Genomic DNA, 20,469 nt, shown 5'->3' with positions numbered 1-20,469 from the left:
CTCCCTATTAGTTTTGCAAGTGAGAGATGTACAGTGACACTTGGGAAGCTTCTACTTCGGAAAATTCAGAATTAAGCTTTAAGTAACACACTTTCCAGTAGGAAATCATAGAATGGCTTGGGTTGGAAGGGACCTCAAGGGTCATCAAGCTCCAACCCCACTACCACATGCAAGGGCTGTCAACCTCCATATCTAATACCAGACCAGGCTGCCCAGGGCCCCATCCAACCTGGCCTTGAACACCTCCAGGGACGGGGCAGCCACAACCTCTGGGCAACTGTTCCAGCACCTCACTACTTTCTGGGTAAAGAACTTCCCCCTGGCATCCAACCTAAATCTTCCTTCCTTCAACTTAAAACCATTTCCCCTTGTCCTGCTGTTATCTACCCTTGTGAAGAGTTAACTCCACTCCTGTTTGTAGGCTCCCTTTGGGTACTGGAAGGCTGCAATGAGGTCACCCTGCAGCCTTCTCTTTTCCAGGCTGAAACAAAGCATTAGAATGTAAACCCCACTAATAAAGCATCCCTGTACACATTGTGCCATATATCTGCATACTTAAAGCACAGCAGTTTGGATATGGGGATGTACTTTATTTTTTGTGGGATATTTGGGTTTTATTCACTGGTTCACCACTATACTTTTTCCTGCCAGGCTGAATTCTAAGCTCTGCTTTGTCTTTCTTAGGTAAAGTATCACAATACTTCAATAACATCATGCTATTGATTACAGATACTGTGCAGCTTGACCCTGTACAGACACCTTTGCCTCATCTGCAGGAAGGAACTGGCACTGCATTATCAGCTTTGCCCTGTCTCTCCCACTTCCCATTGCAGTTTGTGTCCCAGTCAAGGTGAGGCTCCTGGGAAAAGAAGACAACCTGTGGCTGGAACCACAAATGAAAGGGCAGGAGAAGTGGGAGTGCCAGGGGCATTTCTGTTTGAGAATTTCTTGTCTTTTCAGTATTTCCCCTTCTCACATAAGCATCCATCTAAAGTAGTATGTTTTTCTCAACAAACATGCATGTTTTGATTTGCCCAGCCCCTAGCTGCATGGTGCTTGGGGAGGGAGCAGTCTGCACTGCCCAGGGTGCTTTGCAAGAAGGGTAATGCAAAATGCAACCCCTCCTGCAGAACTGCAGGGAAGAAGCTGCTGAGGACATGTGTGTTCACCCAACTGAGAGTTTGGGAAGGCCACAGGGTGCTCACACTTCTGCTCTGAGGAGAACTGCAAAGAAATGCTTTTAATGACAGTCTCTGAGGTCCCTCCCAGCTCAAAACATTCTAGGATTCTATAATAACTGCACTGTGGCTGCACCTGGGTTGGACTCTCAGTGCCTTAGTGGCCAGAGCAAGGAGCAGCACAGAGCAGAGGAGCAGCAGATGCTCAGAGGCTTCTTAAAAGAGCACGTCTTTTGTAGTGACTCCAAGGGAATAATGTCACCTAGCCAACCACCAGCCACACTTTTCATAGCACCTGAGTTTTTCCTTAGAAGTTTCCTATTCAAGCACTTAGCCTGACCAGGGCTGACCTTGCCTAGCTTATGAGATGTAACAAGATCACTGCCTGAGGTGTGAAATGACACTGGAATGGAGGTCACGATCTTACGGAGAGCATCTTCTTCCTCTGCCGCTGCGTTGCCTCCTGCTTCCCCTGCCCAGCATCTGACTAATCAGGCAGAAACAAACGTGCCACGCTTGTAGCACACTGCTGGCAGAATGTAAAAACCTGTCCTTTCGGCCATTCAGCCATCTCAGTGGTACAGACTTTTTTTTAAGCATATGAATCCAGAGATCAAGCAGCTCCTTTTTTTATCATTTTTATTTCCTGTCGCTACTTCAACAGAAACACAAAGTGTTTTCTGTATCTCCATCTCCACAAGATGCCAAAGCAGATTAACAGAGAGACGAACAGACAGTGGCTTTTAAGCAATGTGGACAGAACACGGTATCAATCACTCTGAATGAATAATACATTTAAGAACAGCAGCAATAGGACCAGCAGAAAATTCATCTGCATCTACCCTGAAACTACCAGGACTCATTTTAAGGTGGAATGTTCTGCAGAAAGTATAAAAGGTGCTTTTATTTTGGTATCTCGAATACAATAAGAATGAATTTGTGTACGTGTCAATCTGTCGCACACCAGACAGGACTGGTTCAGTGAATAGGCATTGCTCTGTAAAGCTTTAGATTGAGCTATGGAGAATATATAGTTCTTCTATTTACAGGGCATTAGAGTAGCACAGTATACAAACAACATTCATAAATGACTTCTCATATGAACTACTATAAAAAAGCCCTTTCTGTAGGGAGCCATGCATTGAAAAATGTTTTTATTGTGATGCAGTAAAGAATGAGTGTCAAAAGCAAACTTAGGATAAACTTAGAGACAAATCAAGCCTAAATAAATCAAAATATTGAAATTCAAGTACAGGTTTCAGCACCAGGCCTAACTGACAAAAGACAGCGGTTGAAAAGTCCCCCTGCTGAGTTAAACTGGGCTCGGATTCACAGGGACACTGCTTTATTTATTTTTATCATTACAACTATGTTGCCTTTCTAAAGGGGAACGGAAAAAGGACAAGATCCAAAGGTTGCTAACATTTATGCGGGGGCAGAAGACTCTACTGTGGTGGTAAATCCCCTCTCTGATATGGGGAAAATTGTAGGAAACCCCAGAAGAAGGACATCACTGTTTTTCCTCATCTGCCATGCCACAGTAACCTGTGTTGTAGAACATAAGGCTGTTGAGTTGGGCAAAGATTTGTTTGCCCATGTCTGTCTGATGGCGATTAACTTAGGAAGGTTGTCACAGACTAAACAAGGGGGAAACAGCCAACATTCATCAACTGAGGGCTTCCTGTTACAGATCCTGCTTTCAGAGCTCCTGCAGCAGAGTAAAAATGATGCAATATATGGATTGCAGCCGTCATTTTATGTTAGGATGGCAGGGAGATAAGCGTGGGCACACTCCTGAGGCTTCCACTGAAACAGATTTTGAAGGTTTTGAGGAGTTTGGTGTAAAAAGAGAAGCCTTCACCAGATTAATAGTGGCCCTCCTAAGTACATGGTACAACCATCTTGAACACGTACCCTACGCTCATCACTGAAGTGGCAAGACAAAATGGAAGCTGTAACTCACACTACCCTGAGTACCATGGAGCATGGCAGAGCTTTAGGAGTGCTGTGACCAGCCCTTGCTGCCCCTGGATACTGTGGACAGCACAAAAAGGGCCAGGGCTCCACACAAACCGGTGTGACTGACCAGTTCTTCATAGGGCACTGCATGCTCTTCATCAGGGAATCATCAGAGGATCACAGAATGGTTTGGGTTGAAAGGGACCTTTAATCCCACCCAGTCCCAACCCCCTGACATTTATCACCCACTGGATGAGGCTGCCCAAGTCCCCATCCAACCTGGCCTTGAGCACCTCCAGGTATGGGGCACCACAGCTTCTCTGGGCAGCCTGATACATCATCTTTGGGACTAGAAATACTGGACAAAGAGTAATTCTCCTGGGAGTGAATTATCAGTGCCAAAAAGTAATGCTTCTTTTCCCATTCTCTATTGATTTGTTTCTTCTCTGTCCATCAGACTTAGAGCCGGGAATCTGAGCAAGCATATTTGTGAAAATACAACCCCCCAGAAAAGAGAAAGGAGAAACAGCCTCTGCCAAGCGACACAGGTTCATTCCTTCACATTTTTATCTAACTGACTAAAATCACACAGTTTACTTTGGATCAATATTGCTCACCTTTGCAAATGGTGAAGCAACCACAAAGAGTGGATTTATCAAAGAATCTTGATATATCTGACAAAGAAAAATATGCTTAATGAAGAATCAGCAGGACTTCTACTCTCCAGCTTCTGCATCCTTCTAAAAGGAGAGCAGCAGAAAGAAGGAGCAACCAAAAGGGTATAAGCTACACAGTTCATGCATTTTCAGGAGAAATTAATTTCTCAGATGCTCCTGAGGTCAGAAGTGTCTCTGCACTCTGGCACAAGCTACAGGGAGACAAGGGTATTTTTTTTTAGATCTGAATCAGAGGGAGCACTTTCCTCGAGAGATCAAATGAGCACTAATCAGGAAGAATGTTTGGTTATTAAATGCATCATTGAGCCCTTTAAATATCACTCTTTGGGTCATAAATTCCTATTAAACACAGATGATCCATCATTGTCTCATGCCGGTGGAAGATAAAAATAGTGAGAGATTTGCCAGCCATACTCCTCTGTCCACAGTCTCTCCTTCCACACACGTTAATACAGGTATTACTGATGAAATCTCCCTGATTTCTGCTGAGGGACATCTTTGCACTGATCACACACTCCTGTTTCCCTTGCTGCACTACACATGGATCTCAGCTTAATCAAGCGCTATTCCAAGTGGGATGTCCCCAGTAACAAGCTACACACTACTGCCTTTGCAAGCTGCTCTTTAACATTTTTTCTGTGTCTAGGAACACTGGGTTTCTTTGGAAAGGGAATTCTCAAATGCATCAGATGCAGCCAGGCTTCCTTCCCTTCATTTCACCTGACTTGCTGGTGCACATGCCCACTGTAGGGCTTGCCATCTCTGGCCCCATTGATAAGAGAAAGGCATGTGCACAGGGAAACCTTCAGCTTTGCTGTTTAGAATAGAAATGTGCTTGTGCTTGTGAAGAGCTCATTGCAGAGCAGCAGGGAAACTTAGCTGGCTTCCTGGAGTGTGTGGGAGGCCGTGAGTAGGCGGCAACTAAAAATTGTAACTCAGTTTGGAGGGGTTTTAAATCATTATTACTATTATTTTGGACTCTACAGCAAGATAACAAATATCAACAAATGCCTAGTTGTATGTAACTTACCTACAGAAATGTGTCATTGTATATGCTTCTCATAAACGGATACTTCATCAAGAATAAGACATTATTGATCTTTCTGTTCAGAGTAAAATGGCTTTTCTGTTCAGCCTCCAACAGGGCTTTGGCAAGATGATTTTAAAAATAACTACAGTTTGGAACCCAGATTGCATTCCCTGCCAGATTATAATGATCACTTCAACCAGGGTTGGGTGAATTTCAAAATGCTTGGAGGCTCAGATCAAGACAGTGCCCTGCAGCCTGTGATATTTTTAGTGATGGGCAAACCCAAAAATTTGGGTGGTTATCCAGAGTTCATCTGGACTGCCCAAAAGCCTACAGTCTGCAAAAATGGGCTGGAAAGTTTTCAAGGGAGATGGGTTTTGCACTATTTCCGACACTGCCTATTTCTACTCAGGTCAGGAATCCTAGGAGAGAAATCTTCTCCATGCTGTCTTGCTGCACTTCTGTTTCCAGTCATAGCAGAAAAGTGCAGAGTCTGGCAAACAAACTTGGAAAAGTAACTGAGGAAAAAAATAGCAGCTCGTGATGGTTGATGTTGTTGGGTGGTGGCTCAGGTACGTTCCTACCCTGGAATTCAACCCTACTTCTACCGGAAGCAGAGGGAACTTTGCATGGCTGAACGCAACAAAAGATCTGTTATCTTCATAATAGCTCTGTTAATATAACCTGAGTAATCTCCTACTACTGAGACAGTAACATTTCATATAGGAGAGAATTCCCTGAGAATTACAGCTGTCTGCAATCCAGTTTTTGGTAGTTTTATTCTCTTTCTGGAATTAGAGAATCAGAGAATCATGGAATCATTTGAGTTGAGAGGGGCCATTAAGTGGCATTTAGTCCAACCCTCTGCAATGAACAGGGACACCTACACACTGATCAGGTGCTCAGGGCCTGTCCAGTCCAACCTTGGATGTCTCCAGGGATGGGGCATCCACCACCTCTCCAGGCAATCTGTTCCAGTGCCTCTTCACCCTTATTGAAAATAATCTTCCTTATGTCCAATCTAAATCTCCTCTCTTTTACTTTGAAACCATTTCCTTTGTCCTCTCACAGCGAACCCTGCTAAAGAGTCTTTCTTTCTCTTTCTTATAGCCCCCTTTAAATACTGAAAGACTGCTTTCTTTCCATTCCAGGTTCTGGCCATGATGTAAAACTGTTTTGCAAGAAATAAATGAGTATTTAATGTCTTTCAGGCAAAGAACTGTGAGCTACACAAACCAATTAATGACTGTGAGCCAAATCCATCCCTATCTTAAGCTTAAACACTTTCAGTGAAGTTGCACCAGTGGGCAATCAGATTTAATCTAGATTTAATCTTTTGATTTCATGTGAGAGTCCTGGTTATAGGAGATCTTAACAACTAATCAGCTCAGCCAGCTTTTGGAGTAAGGCTGTAGATAAAGGAAGGTGTTAAAGATGGGCTCCTGAATACTAAATGGAACACCCTGGAAGAATTTCTAAATAAGTAAAACTATCTTAGGCCTCCTCAGAGAAAGCCTGAATTGCTTCTGCTGTGGGAAAAGGCCAGTGTGCCATATTCCAGGAGATTCTGCCCAGTGAATCTGTGGCTGCCCCATCCCTGCAGGTGCTCAAGGCCAGGTTGGATGGGGCCCTGGGCAGCTTGATCTGGTGGGTGGGAGCTCTGCCCATGGCAGGGCGTTGGAACTGGATGGTCTCCAATATCCCTTCCAACCCAAGCTATTCTGTGATTCTAGGAATAAAATGACAAAAGCTCAGCAGTTGAAGGCATAAGTTGCTTCTGGTCTTTGAGCCCTTACATTTAAGAAAACAAAAGTACATTCTTGTTTTCTTCCAGACGACGTGTGCTTTTTAAATCTTTGCGTGATTACAGAAGCATCATGCTTTTCTTCCTGAGCAGCACATCCCTTCATGGTGACTATCCCAGCTGCCGTCAGCACAAGCTTGTCCTGGCTCTGTATCTCAGCATCAAGAGAGGCAGGAAACTTCCTCGAGGTAGCAATTTCCGAAAGGGTTCAGGATCCAGTTCTCAATTAGCCCTCTAATTGGCAGTGGCAGGGGCTGAATTCCGGTTGCAGCCATAACAAGCAACTTGGTTCAAGTAATGCTTTTGCCTGCTATTTGTTCCTGCAGGAGTTCACCAATAAAGACCTCGGACCTCAGCACAGCAGGAATCTTTACAGCAGCACATATTTCTGCTTTTTGCTCTGAAGTCACAGACTTAGATTTGGGCCATGCTGCTTTCTCATCAGTGCTTTTTTTTTTTTCAGTTTATAAACACATTTGGAATAAAACCTGAACCACACCTGAACAACCCCCCTCAAACAAAATTCACATCAAACCCTTCGAGATGTTGATGAGCTCTTGGTTTTATTGTTTTTCTACTTCCTGTTTTAAGCTCGTTTATTCTTCCAAATTCGGGCCAGAACCAGAAGCTAAAATATTCAAAAGCTCTAAATAATATTTTTATAGTGCACCAGTTTTGACCCCTCGAGGTGTTAAGCACTTTCAGTAGGATCTGGGAACCTTCAGATCTTCAGTTGGCTTTAGCGGAGATGACAGTCTCCAACTCAAGTGACCTTATGCAAAATCTAACATTGATCTAGTTTTAGATGCTTTCTGGAAAGTGGAGACCTCTTCCTGCTGTGCTGCCTCTGCCTTCTTTCAGGTTTTGGACTTTCATGGCTCACATCCTTCAAGTGTCAGAATGTGAGACTGAGCATCTATGACCCAAGTTGGAACCAGAAAGATCTGGGGAGCAGCTCTGAGAGCTCGCCTCTTCCCCAGGGCTGAATGAAACACACTTACGTGATGTTTGCTCAGGCTGACTTATTTGAAATGCAGTTTCTGCCTGGAGCCAAAGTTTTCAGAGCTGGTTTTCTGCCTAACTAGAAATTCAAATATGAGCTTCCAAATTTGGAAGCCAAAATGTAGCCACTTGAGCTGGAAAATTTGGGTTCCAAATGAAAGACTTCCCCTTAAGCTGAAGATCAGTGACAATTGAAAGGCACTCGCCATCTATTTCTTTAAACAAGCAATGCCACCACCGGGATGGAGACAATCATTTGCCTGGGGCAGGGCTACCAACTTCAGCTGGGAAGGCTGAGCAGTTGAACCTCAGAGATTTGCCCTGAGCTTGGCACCAACTCATGCTGCAGCTCAGATAAGAGCGTGCTGAACTTTAAGCAGATGCTGAAGCACTTTGCTTAATTCAGGTCTCACGAAAACCAAGCCTGCTAAGGCTTAGATCACTCGAGTGCTTTCCTGTTGAAATTTTTCACACTTAATTTATTATGACAAGGGAGATAAAGTATAGGCTATTAAGTCTAATTAATGGCACGTGAAGTAACACTGATATGCAAGTGCAGAGAGAAGTGAAACAGTCGGATCGTGTACTGCTGCCTCTTTCTTTCTTCCCCTTTTCAGAATGCAACTTTTCTGAAGGACCAGATCCAACCTTGCTTTAAGGTTAGAGGTTTCGGGTTACTTTTTGCATGCAGACCTGAACAAGAAGCAGCAGAGCATCCCACATTGATGATCTGCAGCTCTGAGAAGCGTTGCTCAGCCCTGCTGTCTGCAGCAGGCAATGAGGCAAAGAAGGAATGTAACCTTCTTGTGATCTGAAGCATCAACAACAATGTCCATGCTCCTTCTTTTCCTCCACCCTAGAAATTACTCTTGCAGCATATCCTACAGGAAAGATAGGCTACCAAGCCAATGGTCACCTTTAGCCTCCTCCATTCAGTCCTGCATGGATTTCCTCCAAGCCTGCTGGATGGCCTCTTTGGAGATGAGACTGCTATCTGGGGCTTCCCTTCAATCACTGAAGGTCCATGCAACACAGTGACCAGCTGCATCAGGCACCGATAGAAACAAAGAATGCAACAAACATCCACAGGATGCTTAAGCACGTGTATTAAATAATTAACAAACACAACAGCCCCGTGAGGCAGGATTCCCAATTTCACTATAGGAGAAAGCAGAAGAAAGGTTAAGCAATTTGCTCAAGGTCTCAGGGGAAGTAATTGTCAGTATGAGGATTAAGACTTGGGAATTTATAGCTGCTGGTCCTGTGTGGAGGCCACTAGATCACAGTCCCCGGCACTCCAGAGAGCCAGGCTGCTTATTCTTCCAGTAAAATGCTAAACCCAGTGCTCTGACCTTTTCCAGCCTTATCAGATGAAGTGCTTTCTTAACACCAGGTTGCAAAGGGCAGTGGAGACTGAAACTGGTTTGTTCAGTGCTTGTATAAGAGGCTTTTCCTCGTCCCATTTGAGGGGCGCTTGCTCTCTGCCTTTCTGCAGCACACTAGAGAGAGAGTACAGTGACAGAATGGAGCCATGGGAAGTATTTCTCCTGTTTTCATTTGCAGAAACTGAGAAATCATTTCAGTGGTTATAGTGGGGGTGGTTTGTAGCACTCACAGGACGCCAAATGCTGTCTGAGAATTTGGAGTTACTTACGGAACACTTAAATAAGCTGCAATTCACTGAAATACATGTATGGAAATCTTCCAAAATGCTGACATGCAAAATATAGTATTTCCATCCCACTACTACTATTCTGTGAGGAGCATCATCTTCAAAGGAGCAGGCCCACCTTCCTCTCCTCTTGGGCCTGCTGCTGCTCAATTACTTCATCCTGCTTCTACATTAGCCATTGGAAAGCAACACTATCAAGATGTAGCAGCTATGTGGCAACAGGCATGGTTTCCAACTCCATAGGCCAGTGAATGTGTGACTGCCAAGGCTCTGGAGGAGTGCTCTGTAGAGGAGAGCCTAGCACGCTCCAGGCCTTCTTGTCCAAGCCAAACAGAGCTGTTCTAGGAGACAGTAATCCTCGCTCCTTCATTAGTGACCTCCTGAAAGGTAGCTTCCCTGCATTCTTGTGAGCTTGGTGGTGCTGCAAGAAGATTCCACTCATCCTTTATTGGCGTTTACGGCCAATAATTCAGTGGGACCCAAATGTGCCACGTACCATAATGGCAATTGCCTTCACTGTGATGCTAGGCACTAGCTCTTCTTTCACCTGTCTCAGCCCACTCTCTTTGGACCTCAGGCTGCAGCTGAGATAAGGGTATCTTGTGCTCTCCAAAGACATTTCCAGAGCTGCTGAGCAAGTTTGGGATCTCACACTGGAGTCATCTCTATTTACCTGCAGATTACCTGCAATTGCAGGTTTACCTGCAATTCTTTTACCTGCAGATCTTGAAGCTGTGATGGCCTTTCTGTCTGCAGATCCAGGAGGAACAACCAACCTCCGAGCAGTTACTGCCCTTTCAGTAGCCAACCTCATGCTGATCATTAGCAGGAAATCTAACGCAAAATGAGAGCTACATGAATCTATAAATCAGCGGGCCTAAAGGATCTCCTTCTGAAAGCACATGGTGCCATTTCCCTCTTCAGGGCTTTGTCAGGACTACTCCTGAGAGCTGCAGGATTTAATGTTTTATAAGAAAGGAAAGAGAACTTGAGAGATTTTAAGCTGGAAACAACCATATGGTTTACAAACCCCAATTCTGTGAAATACGAGGTAGCTTCTCTGGGACAGCTTAATGAGAGGATACAAATGAGAAGTATGTGCCTGTTCATGTTTAGGACCTGTTTTTTTAACACATGTCTACACAGAAATACACAGCATTTCTTACCTTGCATACTTCAGTTTTGATACATGATTGGTTTCCTCCAATTTCACACCTCATCTGAACGTACAAGTCACTTGACAATCTTATGCCTCAAAGTCAGGCAGTTAATTCAGACTACACTGGAGCTAAACACTTCCCTCTTTTCAGTTGTCTGCTCTAGATACAAGCCCATGTGATTTGCCAATTTACATAATATCTTCTGACAAGCTGACTCTGAAGTCATCCTGGGTGATTTGCTTCCTTTTGCAAAACAAAATGGGAGACAGTAGCATCCAAGGGAATGAATATATCTATTGCCCTCAGCATGAACAACTCCAGCTCTTGGAGCTCTAGTTTCTCTGGTGGTAGCAGGAACAGAAATTATGCAGCTGCCATGGCAATGGAAGCAGAAAATCTCTAAGGGGATCTGGAATTGCATGAAGTGGGTCAGATCTCCATCTTCCTATTACACAAACTAGAAGATGTACTGAGATTCTCCTCTTCTCCAGGCAACAGCCTTAGTGTTACCCATGAGTTACAACCAGAAGGGTCACATGAACCAGGAGTTTAACTACGTGCTTTCTGTCCCTGAAATAATACACAGTGGTGCTCTGCCAGAAAACATACAGTGGTGCTCTGGAAAGTAAGTCAGATTAATCTTTTCTATTATAAAACAAACAAACAAACAACAACTTTCCAATGGATTATCTTTTTACTCAGCTAGGAGTCTTTGAAGATTTGGTCCCAACATATGTAGTCTGCAAGTCCATTAGCTCCAAAAATGACAACACATTAGAAAGAATCCAGAAGCTGATACACGAATACCTTTCATTATTAAGCCTGGCCAATTTTCTGTCAACAAAAATTATGCTTCTGAAGTGATGTGGAACAAGAATCAAACATGAAAGCGTACAAGTATCCACTTTTGAGCCCTTGAACAGTTACAAGAAGCCACTTCTTCCTGGTATTTCTGCTACACAGAATGAATTTTCATTATCTGAAGTATCTATTATCTAATGAATAAGAAACTTGCATTATGCAATAAAGTACAGCACGAACAAAAATCCTGGAAAACATGCATTATTTCATGGTGAATTACTGTGGCAGAAATGGTGTTTTTAGTGAATTCTGTGGCATGGTTGATGTGTCACCAACTATATTACTGACACTGCAGTCAAACTTCATCTTGACTTCTAAACAACACAGTTAATTTCACAAAAAATTATCTGCTGGTTGGGGAATATACATTTTTTTCATCGGGACATCATGCTCTAGATCCTTGGTTGCACTTGAGGATTGCAGTTCATGAATAATGAATGGTTCATGTGCAAAACCTATGGCAACTTGATGTTTTACCGATCAAAAATGGCACAAACAGTCCAAAACAAGAGACAAGATGTAGATACGTCAGGCCATCCCTGCTGTGGGAGGAATGAATTGCACAGTAATTAATCTATAAGCATGAAATCCACAAGCACTGGAGTATAGAGTACCTCCAAAAGCTGAGACCTGCCCTGATGGCTCTTCCCTTCATAGCACTTTGGAGAAACTTTGGAGAAGATACATACCTTCAGCTCCCAAGAAAAGGGAGGCTATGCTTCGAATCTTGAAAGCTTCCTCTCTTGCTCAAGCATTTAAAGATGGCATCCAAGTCTTTGGTTGTGTTCTGCTCCCTTGCAAGTGTGTAATGGTTTTCCTACCAGCAGCAAAACCGAAAAGAGTCTGTGGATACAACTGAATGTACTACAACATATGTCATGATCAATCCCTGCTATTTCGTTCTTTTTGCACACAGGGAAGTACAAAAACCACTCCAGTTGGACCTTTCTTAGAAAGGGCAGCTCTAATGGTAGGAGTAGCCTAATGACTTATTAGGCTAAACACAGAGTTGCTAAGTAACATGAAAAGCCTGTGTCAGCTGAAAGAAACGTAAGAGATTTAGCTGTTCAGAAAACAGTGGCAATAGCTGAATTACACCATGAACATTAGAAAGAACAAGCACAAAGGCGAAGATGGGTGTAGCTCCAACAGAAGGAATTGTTGCTGGGTTATTGCTTAGTCAAGTGCTTTTAACATCAGATAGCAGGTGTGCAGATGTGCAGGGAGTGGTGCAATTAGCACTCCTCTCTGAGGAAGCCTGAGGAACCATAAAGAAGAGCAAAACATTGTTTACAGAAGCCAAACAGCCAAGGCTGAATCTGCAGTGATAACAAATCCATAAAGTTATACTGGAGCAGGAGTTTGGCAGAGTGCCTGTGACCATGGAAATAATTGATATTTTCAGTTAGGTGGCCAGAACTGAAAAGAAGAAAAAAATCAGTCTGAGTTGCCTGAAAACACTTTTTTACCTCTTTTCTTCAGCAAGTAGAAAAATAAACTGCCTTGAGATGGAGAAACATTTTGTTTGGCCCAAAACATCTTGCTCCTCCACATCTTTAATCAGAGCAAAATAAAAGGGAAATAGGCTCTCATCTGGGCTCAGGAGTTACTCACAATGCTAAGGAGGACACAGGTCCTGCTCCCTTTCTTCTCCAAAGCCCAGAGTCTCAGACCTTTCCCTGAGATGTGGACAGAGCATGCTGAGGCACCCCAAAGGCAAGGGAAAGAAGTTTGAAAAGGAAGACTTTTGTCTTGCTCTACAAGGAAAGGTGAAGGGGAACAAGACCAGTTTGTCTATGGACAGGTCATCCAGAGCAGGCACATCATTGTCTGTCTGATTTCTAGCTTAGAACAGGATCAAAAAACATACAAAGGAAAGCCTGGGGAAGAAGCCTGGGCATGGAATAACCTTTGTGTGAGGTGCTGGGAACAAGATAAGGCTCCGTTCAGGTAGGTGGAAAATGTGGGGTTACACCATGGGTTAGAGTGAAACCAAGATCAGCTAAAGCACTCAAGGTGGAACGGAAGGAGAAGCCTAGCTTTTTGCTTCTTCCATAGAATCTCAGAATCACAGAATCACCAAGGTTGGAAAAGATCTCCAGAATCATCCAATCCAACTGTCCACCTACAACCACTATTTCCCCACTAAACCATAAACCATGTTCCTTAGTACAGTATCTAAACATTTCTTCAACACCTTCAGGGATGGTGACTTTGATTCTTTGTTTTTCCTTTTCTGTTGTCATTTTGTTTTCGTTTGTTTGTTTTCCAAAGATTTATGAACTGGTTGTGGGGAAGAGACACAAAAAGGGGAGACTGGAAGACAGCACACCAGCTCAGACTGGGCGAGAATGACTGGGTGCTGAGTGCCAGTTTTTGCTACAAAATTCTTTTGCTTTGAATATACAAGTATTTATAATCTGAGTGAAAGAATTTCAGCAGCAAAGAGAGTCAATATTCAAAATGGACTAAAAGTCAGTAGTGAAGGTCCCTTTTAAAAGTACAAATCGGACAGAAGGGTTGGGAGCTGGCTCAGCTCTCCTATCCCAAATCTTTGTCCTCACATTTGGATGGTGAGCATCCATGTAAAGAAGCATGTAAGAATGCCACGGGGAATGCAGGAGAGAAGGAGATAAAAAGGGATATTTTTAATGACTAACTATTCCAAATTCCACAGAATCTGGTATACCAGAGACCTCATCCCAACCTGATTGTGTTATAGTAACACACAGTATAGTAACACCATCTCATTCACGGACTCTAGGCTTCACTTCCACCTGCAAACAGAGGCATCTTGTGAAAGTTTAGATGGCCACAAAGGCTGCTTCTTCCCTACAATGCTCTGAAGAGCAGAAGCATCCACTGGAGACCTCATGTTCTCATGGGCCAATGCTGCTCTTACCAGTGTGGTAATTAAGACAGTGCATCGTGGTTTTCAAAACAAAAAATCCAGCAACTTGAGAAGTAGCCAACCAAAAAACAAAACAAAAAGAAAATCTGCTTACTTCCTGTCTTGTATTCATATCGGTCTGAAAATAAAACACTATGCAAGCACAAAAAATGATTACGTTACTCACAGCCTCCAGCTATTCTGACTTCACTGGATGGATGCCTTACAAGCATTGATTGCTCTTGGAGATAGCCTGAGACTTGTTTCTCAGAGAGATTATTATATATTCTTGCTATGAGGGGGAAAAAAGCTCTGATATTGCCATGTCATCTTTTTAGTGGTATCGTGTATGCAATACACTACGGAGGTGTGAGAGTGAAGAAAACAAACAAGAAACCAGCTATATGACTAGTGGCACTGAACCAGCTATACTGCGCACCCAAGAGGCTATGGTTAACTCATGGTTGACTCCAGCTCCACCTCTGCACTTCCTCCTGGTTCTCTGGACCTTTATACTCTGCCCTTCAGAAGAGTAAACCTTTCTATTTGGTTGCAAAAAGAAATATCCCTGCTTCATGCCTTCCATCACCTGCCTCCATTCCACAGTTTCATTTACTGAGAACACTCACGGTGTTAACAAAGCTGACTCCTTTGGAGGAGCTGCTCCTGCAAGCTTTTTGAAGCTGGAGGAGTGGCTCCTTGCCTTCACCACTTATATTAACCAAACTCCTGTAGAGATGACAGCAGCTTTTCTGCAGACTACTCTGAACTCAGACCTCTATGATGACACTCACTGCTTATGTGACTGATGTACAAATAGAAGTGTGCAGAAGCAATTGATGGGGTGCTCTCCAAAAGTAAGTGCAAAGCTCTTCATCCATGTGGTTGGCAATGAGCTCACTCCACAAGACAATATTTAAATGCTCAAGAATATGTCAAGTACGAATATTGCAATATATGGCACTACAATTTTCCAGTTTCATGAAACATGAAACAATAACAAAGAAGTGTTTTGAATCCTCTGGTGTTGCTTAGGTTGGTAACTTATGAGCAAATTTCCATGCCTAGTAGCTCTGAATATCAAAAGCAGTTCCTCTTCATAAATGGCCTTTTTGGACAGGAACAAAACTTGTTGGTGATGGAGAGCACTTGGCTTGATTCAGGAGGGCAAGGAGCTAGACCTGGGCAACTACATATTATGACTCAGTGAGAACAAATGCTTCATCCACCTCTCTGTGGATTCTACCAAACATCTAGCTGTACTGGCAGGGGTTACAGTGGGCCATATTCAGCAGTATCCATTGGTCTTATTGGAAAGGCTGTGACAGCTATAGAGAGCAAGGAGCAGGTTATGGGGCTATTTTCTTATTCTCACCAGAACCTGCACCAGTATATACTTGCTAGTTCCACCTTTCCCAAGTATCCTTTCCAAAAAGGATAATCAGTAAAAGTAGGGTGATTACCAAAGGTGTTCACAGGTTGAACAAGGAGATGCCTCAGAGTTTCATTTTTCTGGTTAGATTGAATCAAGAGAACAGGTTGCCTACATGATATCACCATGGATCAAGACTGCACCAGCTGTCCACATTCAGACTGCTCTGGAAAACATGATTTTGTAAACTCAGATGGCACAAAGATGGAAAGCTAAAACTAAGGAATTGACAAAACATGGCAAGAGAAATCACAGTCTCTACAAAATAATCACATTAACTATCTCAGATTTTGTTTTCATGTTTCTTCTAAGCCAAAATTTGCAGGACAGTTTGTTATTACCTTCAAGTAAGTCTTCAAGTGTCTGGACAAAATGACTTTTTCTTTGGTGTCTGGCACAGCTGATAACAAAACTCTCATTTCTTGATTTGCAGGGATGTCCTTTAAACGAAAGACTTTTCCCAAAAGAGGTTATGCCAGCAGCAGCCTGTTAACACAAACAAGCACATCAACATTTACATGAGATTGCAACCTCCTCCCTGCACCCTGCTTGGTGATCATTGATCTAAGTCTTATTTAGCCTGCCTGGCAATGACAGATACATTATGTTAGACATAACACGTATGTTGGACATTAGGAAGAACTTGTTTTCAGAAAGAGTGGTGAGGCATTGGCATAGGCTGCCCAGGGAGGTGGTGGAGTCACCCTCCTTGGAGGTGTTAGAGGAAGGAGTAGATGTAATACTTAAGGACATGGTTTAGTGGGCAATACTGGGGTAGGTAGTAGGTGGACAGTTGGACTAGAGGTCTTAGAGGTTTTTTCCAACCTTAATAATTCTATGATTCTGTGGTTTCAGTGTTGCATTCAGCCCACCTGTTTTGTGCCAAGGTTCGAGAGACACATATAAACTTTGCCTATTTAACATCCCAAATTTTGGGCCCTGTGTGGACTAAGCTCCTTGCTGTCATTCTGTTGTTTCACAGGAAATATAGCAGCAGGAAAGGACAAAGGAGAACGGTCTGTATTTCTAGTCAGCTTCAGCTCCCTTCAACTTTAAGGTCACTCCTCTGGAGATGATGAAGGGCCTGGATATTCAATAACATTTTTAATTAAAGTTCTTCTGATTATGTAAGTCATGTGGGGAAGTTCATAGCCTCCCATTCTGGAATTGAAAGTTATCTAAGGTCTCTCAAAGCCACAGAAATAAGAACTAGAGCCAAGCAGGTCATTTGCAATCAATTTTTTTTTTTTTTCATTAATTTCACCTTTCTCTGAGAATTCTCTATAAACAGATTGAAGAAATTTGTTCATTATTTATATTCAATAGTAATGCCAGTAAATAACTTCCTATCTGTAGAGCAGTCCATTATAAATTATAATATGCAATATGTGCCTTATCCATCTACTTCCCTTTTTTTTTCCCTGGTAAGGGGAGATAGGTAAGAAAGCAATGCAGGGTAAGTTTTACAAGAAAATGAACTATTTGCAATTCACTCTTTGTCAGTACATGAGCATCTCTGATTAAAATTTACTAGGTGAGCCCTTGTGCTTGTAGAGCTTGAATGAATGCAAAAGTCAGAAACAGAAGGACAGCTGAACTCTATCAAATCAAAAGTCTCAAATTCAAATTATCACATACACTTTTCTCTCATTCCACTCTGCTCGACAGCAAATAGAAACTACATAGAGCAGCTTCAGGTCCTGGGTGTTCTCATGAACCTTCCTCTTATTTTTTCCAGCTATTTGACTGAAAGATCTCCACACTCAGCAGAAACCATGATGCTGCCAATTTTTAAAAAAGTCTTTTGCTGAAGCCAGAAGATTTTAATATGAAATTAGAAGAGTTCCTTTCCTTACCTCCACCCTCTGCCAAGCATGGAACCAAAGCATGATATTCCCACCTAAGCATCAGTCCCTGATGTACCTAAACAAGCCCTGCTATCTACTGAACAGGTAGGTGTGATCAGTAGGATGTGCACAAATATGTGCAGAGCTAGGGAAATCTGTGGCATCCTAAGTATACACTGTGTATACACTGTTTGTTAGTAGCAGACCCTACGTGCCTCAGTTCTGCTCTTTACATTCTCTGTAACGGTCCTACACGGTGTACTTCTACATAACATGGACAAACATTCCGTTTGAACCACGTCATCTACCCAGTCTCCAGATGGTGAGACAGTCCACGTGCTTACAGCACCTGGACCACACTGTGGTTAGCTCCAGCTGAGGGGGAAATACTTACCAGGACAGAATCTATCCTGTGTAAGCCTAGAAAGACTGAATTTCCTTCTCAAAGTGTGAATTCTTTTGCAATACATTGCAAATGTGCTCCAAACAACTCTTCTAGGAAAAGCATTTACGATGGATAAATATTAGATGTTCCTACTTAGTAGTAATTTGTTCAAAGTTTGCCTTGCCTCGAGATCTCGAGGCAGAAGGTAGAAAACTAAGAAAAAATGTCAAAGGTGATTCTTCTTCTTCTCTGAAAGAAACACACTTTTGTAATTAGACATTCTGATCCTCATCCAGCACATGCACTTCTGCTGAAAATCAAACTTTGTAATGCATGGAATGATTTGAATGCCCAGTTGCTTCTTTAAAAATAAAAGAAAAAACGTGGCCATATCCAGCATGGCCCAATGCCTGCATAATCGTGACCACAGGATGTCAATTTCCTCACTGTTGTAGAATAATGTAATTTTGCAGACACATTCAACTCCTTTGTGCCTCAGTGTGAGAGATAATGACTGTTCACTGGAGGCCAGATCTTGCACACCTTAAACAGACGAGCCGTCCCCATTGATTTCAGGCTGTCATCGTACGCTCTTCCACCTCCTCATGCAGTCTGCATCAGCACATGTGCTCCGAGTGTGTTTGCTGGGTTAGGCTGAAGATCAGAAGTAGCAGTCGCAACGGAGCTGTCTGTACACAGTGCATTGGGGAGGAGGTGTTGGAGTGGAGATGTCAAAAAGTGATGAGTCTTACAAATATTTTTATCTCACGCTCTACTACAAGCTTTGCTTCCCGCAAGTGAACACCAGCACAACGGAGATGCTTTCATACTAACTCCAAGCAGTCTGCATGACAAAAGTCTTTGTACCCATGTGCGATATCAAAGCACTCTCTGTGCTTAAAAGAAAATGTTACAAAATTTTAGTGTTGTTGAGTTGCTTGGGCTCATTCACTCACACCCCTGCTCTTGTGGCCTTTTGAATTCACTTTCCACCAAAACATTCGGGCTTAATATTCTCAAAATAGCTGCTGGCAGGAAATGTTAGAGTTCTTAGTCTGAGGAATAACAGGGCTGCCTGTTGATCTACACCACCGAGGGTGGGACTCTCATTCTGTGTGCCTCTCCCAGCAGCTCCCACGAGGTTGGCAGTGACATTGGGAGTGTGTGGATGGCTGCAAAACCTCATCAGCCACCCAGTGCAGCTCACAGGTGTGGTGTGAAACATGCAAGACATGATCTTGTTATCAGCAAAATGCCCTCAACACCTCCTGAGCAGAAATAAAGATTGGCAGCTGGGATTGGCTTATCCTTTCTTGCATGGAAACACATTCCAGTGTTCACTGAGGCTGGTGGAAAGACTTTCCTGGACTATGGTGTGCTTTGGAACAAGCCTAGTTTATTCATCTCATGTTTTTACTTCAGAAAATAATTAATGGCACTTGATCTTAATTGTCAGCAGATCTGCTTTCACTATTTGCTTTTGAAATTATATACTAATGTAGCCTATGAAGTTCCTGAACAAGTAAGAATGGCCCAGGCATCTCCTTCCCTGACCTGATTTTACCTCTGCCCCATACAAACCTTTTCCTCTCATGCTTGATGCTGACATTGGAAGTTACAAACAACAGAATTTCTTGTTACTGGTGATGAGATCTAGAATCATAGAATTGTTTGAGTTGGAAGGGACCCATACAGGCCATGTAGTTCAACTCCCCTGCAATGAACGGGGACACCTATAGGGCGCTCAGAGCCACACCACCCTGAGCTCTGAATGCTTCCAGGGATGGGGCTTCCACCATCTCTCTAGGCAACCTGTGCCACTGCCTCACCACCCTTATAGGAAAAAAAAACAAAACCAAAAAACTTCTTCTTATGTCCAATCTAAATCTCCCCTCTTTTAGTTTGAAACAATTTCCCCTTGTCCTGTCACAACAGACCTTGCTGAAAAGTCTGTCCCTCTCTTTCTTACAGCCTCCCTTTAGATACTGCTCTCAGGTCTCCCTGGAGCCTTCTCTTCTCCAGGCTGAACAGCCCCAGCTCTCTCAGTCTGTCCTTGCAAGGAAGGTGTTCCATCTCTTGGATCATTAACAGTATTAAAGAAGACCTTCCCTGCCTCAGCAAGACTTACTGGAAGAGCCACCAACAGCCTCTGACCTGTACCTCGAGTTGAGCCTGTCAGTTTCCCTATTTCCTCCCCTACTTCATGAATCAAGAGCCACATTTAGTGGCCAACCAAGCCTGCAACCCTGCACAAACTCAAAACTGCTCAGATCAGAACAGCAGGACCAGGGGGCCATTGCCTTTCAATAACCATACTGGCTGCTGATGACTTCCAAGCAACCTGGAAACTTTCCTGCAGTCATACTGCACACACAAACAAAATGAAAAGTCTTCTAAAGTTTAGGGTGCAATTACATCTTGCCAGAAACACAACTTTTCAAGTCAAAGTGATCTGTGAGAAAAAAGCTGGGCTAGGGCATACTGCAACTCCATCAGAAAATGAAAAGATGCCCAAATACCCAAATCATCATGTTGCAAGTGTTCTGGCCACCCCTACGGGCAGTCGCTGTTT

General features: G+C 43.2%; 1 protein-coding gene across 1 annotated transcript in view; it reads right to left on the bottom strand.

Annotated features, from left to right (window-relative positions):
- The window catches only part of TRAK1 (trafficking kinesin protein 1), a 489,038-nt gene extending 479,848 nt beyond the window's left edge, over positions 1-9,190 (bottom strand). Inside the window, exon 1 of the mRNA XM_048951221.1 lies at positions 9,185-9,190. The gene's annotated coding sequence lies outside the window, so the exon portion shown is untranslated. The remainder of the gene's footprint in view (positions 1-9,184) is intronic.
- Between the last annotated feature and the right edge of the window lie 11,279 nt (positions 9,191-20,469).

The sequence above is a fragment of the Lagopus muta genome, chromosome 7, assembly GCF_023343835.1.
Source record: "Lagopus muta isolate bLagMut1 chromosome 7, bLagMut1 primary, whole genome shotgun sequence".
Taxonomy (NCBI): Eukaryota; Metazoa; Chordata; class Aves; order Galliformes; family Phasianidae; genus Lagopus; species Lagopus muta.
Note: the sequence above shows the minus strand (reverse complement) of the source record. Positions and strands in the feature narration are given on the sequence as shown.